At 50.7% G+C, this 8,966-nt stretch overlaps 1 protein-coding gene across 3 annotated transcripts in view; it reads left to right on the top strand.

The window, feature by feature from the left end:
• The first annotated feature begins 271 nt into the window (after positions 1–271).
• ANXA6 (annexin A6) overlaps positions 272–8,966 on the top strand; it is a 47,733-nt gene continuing 39,038 nt past the window's right edge. Inside the window, exon 1 of one of the 3 annotated variants that reach the window (XM_043913338.1) lies at positions 272–416. The gene's annotated coding sequence lies outside the window, so the exon portion shown is untranslated. Of the gene's footprint in view, positions 417–460; positions 640–8,966 lie in introns of those variants that run through there. The other 2 variants (XM_043913336.1, XM_043913337.1) reach the window with 2 other exon arrangements.

The following is an 8,966-nucleotide window of genomic DNA, read 5'->3' as shown; positions in this document are numbered from 1 at the left end:
CGCGAGCAGTAGGAATTTGGGGGAAAGTGTACAGAACTGGAGTCAGGAGCTCTGACTTTTGGCCCTGAATGGCCGAGTGACCTTGGCCAAGTCCGCCTCCCCTCCAGGTCGCGCGGGTCCGGGGACTGAGCTGGGACGGAGGTTCTCCCGGAGAGGCCCCTCCCGGGTGGTGACATTCTAAGATTCCAGGAGAGAAAGAGTTTGGGGATGGGGGAAGGGTGGGGGTGGGGGAGGCGGGGCGAGCCCGATTGGCCCCCGCGCGCCACGTGTCCGGCCCGGGAGCCGAAGACTGTCCTCCTGGCCCGCCCCTGCGCTGCGGCTGCTAGCTCTGCTAACGGGCTCTGACCCAGCGAGCTCCGCGTCCGCGTGTCGGTCTGCCCCTCTGTCCGTCCGCTACGGGAGGCTTCCGCCGCGCGGTGAGTAGGTTGAGGCTGGAGACGGGATCGCTCCAGGGGAGCCCGCCACCCGACTCGGGGTGGGGGGGCGTTGTAGGGACCTGAAGGGAGACCCGTAAACGCCCAGTCATCGCTGACCCACGCCTGCCGCCGGCTCCGGGAGGGGCGCGGGGACCGGGAACTCGAGGGCGCGGTAACCCGAGAGGGTCGCGGGCAGCGCAGCGGAGCAAATCCACGGCCGCAGGTGCGGAGGCGGAGGGCGCGCGGGCTGCGGTTTGGAGAGGAGAAAAGGAGAGGAGGAGGGAGGGGATAGGGGGTGCTGCTCTGCAGAGGGTGTGGAGGAGGGGCGGAGGGCCCCTGGGATCCCTGCGGTGCGGGGCTTGAGAGACTTTGAAGGCCCGGGATTGGATTCACCTGGATGGGGTTTAAGGGCCCGCAGGGAAGGGTGTGGCTGGAACCGAAGACTGGGCAAAAAGAATCAGACCCTGGGGTTGCACCTGAAATGGCTTGTGTGTGTCCCCGAGGGAGGGCCCTTTGTGTGCTGACCGACGTGGGGCCGGCTGTCCACAACTCCGGGCCCCATGGACCCTCCCGCCCTCTAGGGACCACTCCTCTCTTCTTATTTTTATTTTTTTTATTAGTTGGAGCACTCCTCTCTTCTTTTTATTTTTTTTATTAGTTGGAGCACTCCTCTCTTCTTTTTATTTTTTTTATTAGTTGGAGCACTCCTCTCTTCTTTTTTTTTTATTTTCTTTATTAGTTGGAGCACTCCTCTCTTCTAAAGGAGACCCCCAGCTGTGCTCCGGGGGCCTTGTGATGGTATGGAGGCCCCACCCTTCCTCCTGATCCCCGCAGTCCAGGGTCGGCCTTTCCAAAGCTTGGGGGCCTCAGATGACACCTCAGATGCTAGCATGGGTGTGATATTCCCTGAGTCCAATCAGGGCTCCACCAGCAGCATGCAATGTGACCTTGAATCCCTAGCGTTCCCTTTCTGAGCCTCAGTTTCCTTCTCCAAGTCCAGAACTGATAAGCCCAGCCCCTCTCAGAGGAAGCAATGGCTGTGAAAATTGATTTGTCAGCTGCAGAGAATGATGAAAGATTTGGGAAGTCTGGATTACAGGCTTGGGAAGCCTGGCCTACCCAGCCCGGCCTTGGAAGGGGAAGGGGCGGGGTGGTCCTTTGCTTCCTCCCTCCCCTTCCTTTCCTCTCAACCTTGGTGGGTCTTCACCGACAATTCCAAATTTGGACAAAGGCCTGGGAGTTTGTAAAAGAGCTCTGGTTTCCCTGGTCCGCCCTTTCCTCTCCCTTCCCCTCCCCCCCACCCACTACCCAAAGCACACCTTAAATTGCCGGCCCTACTGACCCAACCTGTCGTCGTGATCTGCTCAGCCCCCACTTTGAAGGTGAATGGCCGCCTAGTTTCGGTTGTCTTGGACCCTGCCCTTCTGGCTGGCAAGCTCTGCACCAACGCTGAGGGCACTGGCCTGGGGGTCAGTGAAAAGTTGGGTCACAGTTCCAGGTGCCGGGGTCCTTGGGCAAACCCCTTCCTGCTCTGTGCCTTAGTTACCCTTCTGTAGGAAAGTCTGCTGAACTGACTGCCTCTCGCTGTGCTGGTGGTCCAGGAGTCAACTGTTCTGAGACTTAGGATTGTGGGGAATAGGGTGGGGCAGAGGCACCCATCCCCCTGGGCAGCTGTGACAGTCACTCATCCATCTTTCTTTGCCTTCCACTCTTTGTTCCTGAGGCCCAGGCTGCTGGGATACAGAAAATATTTGTGGTTTCTGGGTAAGGGCCACAGCTGTTACTGAAGCAGACTCTGTCTTGGAGTGTGCAGAGAAGGGGGCTGCCCCTGAGAAGCCAGGGAGCTGGCCTGTTGGGCTCATTCCTGAGATGGGGTCGGGGAGCTCTGCGGTGTTGGGTACCCGCCAGCGTCTGGAACATCTGCACTGCAGCACCCAGAGGAGCTCCGGCCACACCCAGCCCCAGCCTCTGCCTTGCACTAGCCAGCCGGGCCCAGGCACACTACTACCCCTCTGGGCCTTAGTGCCCTGCTCTTTAGAGGGATAAGGGCTGTGCCCAGGGGACCCAGCTGGTCAAATGGTTTGGGGCTACTGGCTCTTCATGCACCATTCTAGAATTTTCCATGGAGGTCCAGTCGTGTCCCCAGCCTCACCCCACCCAACCCCTCCAAGATACTTCCTGGGTGGGGACAAAGCACAGGGTGTGGTCTCGACCCTGATTTTCAACTTGTCTGTTGCTCTAGCTCCATCTCAAAAGAGGAGAGGAAGTCTTGGGTCAGGGTGCCTTTATTCATCCTTTAAAACGTGTGGGTTTGGAATCCAGCCACACTCCCTTTCCTTCTGGGGTTGAGAAGCTCTCCCCAGAGACTAGCTAAGAAGGACTGCCTGTCCTTAGGTTCTCTGAGCCTCAGATCCCCCGTCTGTAAAATGAGGATGAGGTTGATATTCACCCTCACGAGATTATAAGATAGCTGCTGCTGCTGCTGCTGCTAAGTCGCTTCAGTCGTGTCCGACTCTGTGCGACCCCATAGACGGCAGCCCACCAGGCTCCCCCGTCCCTGGGATTCTCCAGGCAAGAACACTGGAGTGGGTTGCCATTTCCTTCTCCAATTATAAAATGGCAGATGTGAAAGTGTTTTGAGAGCACCCTGCCCAGAGAAGCAGGTGCTACTGCTAGAATCTCAGAAGGGTGTGGTGCTTGAGGAAGCAGATGACCTGAGCCTCGGGTTCCTCATCTCCAAAACGGGTGTCTTTGTAAATAATAATAAAATAGTAACTTCTATTATTTATTGAACCTTCTAACTTACCAGGTCTTGGCTGAACCCTTGATATGTTGGATGCTGTTACCATGCCCTTTCTGCAAATGTGGAAACTCAGTTATCAGATGTTTAGGGTAGAAAGAACACTAACATTTACATACGGTGTCCTGTGCTCCAGGACGTCTTCTAATCACTCTTGTTCTTTAGTCACTAAGTTGTGTCTGACTCTTTTGTGACCCTGTGGACTGTAGCCCACCAGGCTCCTCTGTCCGTTGGGTTTCCCAGGCAGGAATACTGCAGTGGGTAGCCATTCCCTTCTCCAGGGGACTTCCCGATCCAGGGGTCAAACCCGTGTCTGTCTCCTGCATTAGCAGTGGATTCTTTACCTCTGAGCCGCCTGGGAAGCCCCCTTCTAAGCACTAGATATGTCTTAATTTTTTTCATGCTCACCACAGCTCCTCTGAGGTAGGCACTATTTTATCCCCTATTTTACATATGAAGTATGTGCCCAAGGCCACTCAGCTCCTAAACAGTAGGTCGGGCTCCAGTCTGTGTGCCGGGAGACACTGTTCTTTGTTGTTGCTCACAAAAGTGGCCTGAACTGGGATTCAAACCCAGGCCAGTCCAACCCAAACCTGGGGCATCCCAGATTGTCTCCTGGGGCCTTATCCTGCCTGAGGATCAATGGTTCTGGGTCAGAAGAGGGGAAGACACTGCTCTCTAAGAAATCCGAGTGCTGTGAGCTAGGGGGTGTGCCCGGGCACAGGGCCAGGAACGGCTTTTACTCTGGCTTCATTAAGGCAGGTCCTGGCAGGGGGAGGGGCTGGCCTTTGGTGTCTTCCTGCAGACTGTGATGGGGAGGAGCCGTCAGGAAAGGAGAAAGGGGAGGATCTAGATTTTGTAGCCCAGGAGCCTCCAAAGAGGGGTGCACACACCCTGGGAAGCACTGAAGATGATTTACTGGGATGCCAGAAGAAACTGTTAGACCTCTTACTATATATGCTTTTAATCTCATGCTTAAAAAGTATGTTTGTTTATCGTAATGAATGATCTTTTTTTTTCTTTTGTTACTGGTGGTATATGGGATCAAAAAAAAAATGCAGGTCACTGCACAAAAATTTGTCAACTTCATTGAGGTGGGAGATTCATCTGTCCTATCATCTTTTCTACCCCCAGCTCCTGCAGGTTTTGAAAAATGAGGCCCTGCTTAATCACTAATGTTTTGTATGAGAGAGGAAAGTTGCTTAACCCCTCAAGTAATTTCCTGTCCTGACTGTATAATGAGTTTGAAAACTGGTTGACAAGATGATTTCTTTTTATTCTATGATTTTTTTCAAAGGAGTCACTAAAGAAAGCTTGAAAATTACTCAGTATCTTTCACTTAACAATCCTTATAAACCACGCTTGGTAGTAGGGGGTGCGTTAAGGAAACATACACAATGATTTTCAGGAAAAGGTAAAAAGGTAAAGTGATTCTACCTTTATATCACTCACACAGATATAAAAATGATCATGTGCTAAAGATTTTGTTCTAGTCAATAATCAGTGACTGGACCAGGCAGATGTTAGAACCAGCTCAGAAGAGAATAAGTAGTTACTTTTATATTGAAAGGAATGTACAAATGGAGGCAAACTGGTTTTTCCACCAGAGGTGGGGGAGGGGAAAGGGAGGGAAATCCACCCAACTTTTTATCAGCTAGGACAGAATTAGCATGTCTCTAAGAATTGTGTTTTTATAGATTTTTTTTTTTTCCCCTTGTAATACCTTGAAGACAAACAGCCTCCATCTAATTGAGTAATGATAAATCCACAGTGGTTGACCCAAGCATCTCACGAGTAGATGGTTTCAGAGTCGTGCTGTGGTTCAAAGGTGGGAGAAGTCCCTCCTGGCTTCCTAGAAGAGTTAGAGTCACTTGGGAGAGTTCAAAAATTTCGAAAGTCCAGGCCTCATCTGTGGCCTGTTGAGTCTCTGGAGGTGGCCTTATGCTTTGCTAAGTTTGAAAAACTCCCCAGGTGGTTATTAAGGAAGTCAGAATTGAAAAAGCACTGATTTTGACGCTAGAAGACTGATTAGAAAGTGCTAGTGGAAGAGATTCCTGGTTTAGGGGGAAAGAGGGTGTGGTGGTGGGTGAAGAAGAAGAGGAGGGCAAGCAAATCAGGAAGGATGTCAAAGGCCTTGAATGCCAAGCTCAGAGGGCCTACGTTGAAGGAGGTCTTTGGAGATGAGTGGGCAGTCCCTTGGGAACTCCTGGGGCACAGAGGTTTGGGTGATTTTTTTGCATGATTTTCCAGATTATTTATAAAATTGCCCTTACCCTCTACACCTGATCTCATACCCTAATACTTAACATCTCTCTCCTCCCAAAGGTAGTGCACTCAATTCCTCCAAAGCCAGCAGGCTGCGTTTTGAAGACAGAAGTGCTTTTTCTTATGCTGATGCTGCTTCTCCCCTCCTTCTTCTCCTTCTTTTGCTTCATTCCATTGAGTCCATATTCTTGATTGTGTACTTCTGTCAGCCTGAACCCCTAATATGCATCTTTAACTTTATATGTATAGCAGACATAAAAATGGAACATGAAAGGACAAGATCAATTTATTATTTTTATCTATCTACTTAGTTGTGCCAGGTCTTAGATGAGGCATTTGGGATCTTTAGTTGCATCTTAGGAACTCTCAGTTGTAGCAAATGGAATCTAGTTCCCTGACCAGGGATTAAACCTGGGCCCCATGCATTGGGAGCTCAGATTCTTAGCCACTGGGCCACCAGGGAAGTCCCAAGATCAATTTAGAAAGTTGTAAGTTGTAGTACTCTCATCCTGCACCCCAATGGATCATTGTGTCTGGTACCCCACTTTGGAGACCACTGCTCTAATGACAGTGATTGTTTTAACAGAAGCTAGCGCCACTAATTCAACATTTACTCTGCACTTCACCGTGCTAAGTATTTTACTTGCCTTACTTTATTGAATATTCACGAAAACCTTATGAGATTGTCATTTTAGAGGTGAAGAAACTGAGTAAGAGAGAAAAGATGCAATTCACCCATGGCCATGAGCAGTTAGTTTTTGCATTTAGGCTGTGACTGCAAAGCCTGCAGTCTTAATTACAAAATGCCACGCTGTGTCCTTTGTAAATGTTTGGGACTTTATTTTGTAGATGTGGAAATTGAGATTCATGTTTAGGTAACTTAGAAAATTACAAATTGCTAGGGGGTAAAGCTGTGACTGAGTCTGACCTCCAAGCCCATGCCTTTGCAGGACTTGAACGAGACCTGTCTGGTTCTCGGTTTCTGCAATGCTAAATTTGGGCATTGGTGGTCGGGCCAACCCTGGTATTCTGTACCCCGGAGTGTTCCTCCTGGAGTCAGTCCTGTTTGCTCACAGCCTGAAGGACTAAGGCAGGAGGTAGTCACAGCAGCACAAGGCCAGAAGGCCCCTCTGCCTTGAATGGGTTTCTGGAATGATCTATCCTGATGAACCTTCATGGAAATCCATGTCTGAAGAGATTCAGAGTTTCTGGGAGGAGAGAGGCACCAGTGTAGAGTGGCCATACCTGCCAGTCTTGATAAGCTATTTCAACCAAGATGATGAAACTTGCATACTGGGGGTAGGAAGGGGATAGAGAGGAAATCTGTGGCCTTGGGGGAGAACTCTCCTAGGACTGATGTTCTGAGATTTTGCTGTGAGAATCCCTGGTTGGTATCTGCAAAAGTCTCACACCCTCTTTGGGTTTTCCCAAAGATGGAGTAACATTATCCACATTTTGCTGATGAAGAAACTGAGGTTGAGAGAGGCAACCTGGCTTGTCTGAGCTTGTCTGAACAGAGGGCCAGGCTGGGAACCGAACCTGGGTCTTTTGCTTTGGCCTCTTCCTCACGTCCTATTGCAGCGAGGGCTCATTGCTGTGTGGAGGCTTGTGATGACCTGAGTGTGGGAGGCGGAGATATTGGCCATTGTCTGGGCCTGACATGCCTTTATCTTTGTCTAGAAAGTGAGGGACTTGAAACAGTGGGTTGTTACATGTGGGATTCTGAAACACTGGATGTAAAACGTTTATTATTCAGGCAACTTGAGAAGTGTCATCTGGGTCACCCTGGAAGGGATCAGAGCCCCTCGTAAAGCCTCGATGGTGCCTCTGTGATTAGCTCCAGAGCTTCCCCCAGCCCTCAAAGGAGGGGCTATCGAAGCTCAGCTCCCTTGAACTGCACTCAGAACATGCAGTTCTGGACGATGTTTGTTTTCTATGTATACACAAGACATGCGCTCACAAGAGGCACACACAAACTGCTCTCAAAACCCAGAGCATTTTCCCAAAGACTTGGAGGCCCCTCCTCTGAGCCATCCAGATGGGCCTGGGCTGCCGCCAGCTGCTAAAGTTTCCAGCAACAAGGCCAAAGGAAAATGCTTTGAAGCCGGAGATGCAGGTGACTTCCAGCCCCTCCTGCGATCCCTTTACTGTGCTGGCCTTGCTGCTCCCTCACTTTTGCCCACACCATCCCCCTGGCCTGGGGAAACCCAGAGCTGGCTCCTGGTCGAACCTCGCGGGTAGATGTGGGCTCCCTACCCACCGGGGGAGTTGCCGTTTCCTGAGGCGAGCTCAAGTTTGTACCACAGGGCCCCTGGTTGTCAGGGAAACGGCAGGGTTTCCTCAAGCTCCGCTCTGAGCTCTGCGGTTACAGGCAAATCGCTGCCCTCTGCTCTTCGCTCAGGTCTGTCTGCTGACTGCCTGCGGTTTGGGGGACTTGAATTCAGGCAGTAGGGACACATAGATAAACACGACAGAGTCCTGTCCTTAGAATATCACCCAGCACACTGAAGGCCACCACTTACTGAGAACACATCTCTGCCTGGCCTTGACCTAAGTTGAGTCTCATCCTCCACCTCTCCAAGGCAGGAAGGGGAAAGCCCCAGTTTTGTACTTAAACTTGAGTTCAGAGATGAGCCATGTGCCCGAGGTCACATAGTGAGTAAGTGACAAAACGGACTTGAGTCCAGGTTTGTCTGTCTGACTCCAAACCTGTGTTCCCACTCTGTTGCAGGTCTCCAGTGGCCCCAGAGTGAGAGCAGGATTATGCGCTGAGATCAGGGGCTGCTTTCCCCTTAGTGTGTGGGGGTGTAGGATGGGGGTGATGGTATGCAAAGACCTGGAAAGCATGCAGGTTAAGCATCTTATTCGTTTATACCCTCTGTTCTGGTTCAGCTCCCTGTGGGGGTCTTACTGAATTTAAGTCTGATAAGAGTTTGTTACTTTTACTTTTAAAAAGTAATACTTAGACCTGATTTAAAAAGATCAAATTGTACAGTCCTGATTAAATGGAAAGCACTAGTCCTTTCTTCTCTAATCCCAAGATCGCATCTCTTCCATCTCTGCCCATCTGCCAAGAGAGGCTTCATAGCCCAGCCCCTCCACCCTTCTCTTCCCCTTTTCAAAGCAGTTAACATTCCTTTTTGCATTTCTTTTTGGGTAAGATATGTTTGTTTCTTATTCTTCCACTGTAGATTCTGTGTCCTGACACCCTTTTCAATGAGATTGTGTGTCCTGTTTGTTCAGTCTCCACCCTCACCCATGATCTGTCCCATTAGAGAAAAACCCAAAGTCTTTACAGTGGCCTCAAGCACTGGTCCCTTGATGCCACATCCTACCAGTGCCCCCACCCCACTCCCTGCCACCATACTAGCCACACTGAGCTCCTTGACCTCACTGCCCTCAGGTAGCAACATGGTTCATGATACCTCCAAACGCCCCACCCGCGATCACACCCCTTGTCACTCTCTCCCGACCAAGTTTCAGCT

Source organism: Cervus elaphus, chromosome 9, assembly GCF_910594005.1.
Source record: "Cervus elaphus chromosome 9, mCerEla1.1, whole genome shotgun sequence".
NCBI lineage: Eukaryota > Metazoa > Chordata > Mammalia > Artiodactyla > Cervidae > Cervus > Cervus elaphus.
Note: the sequence above shows the minus strand (reverse complement) of the source record. Positions and strands in the feature narration are given on the sequence as shown.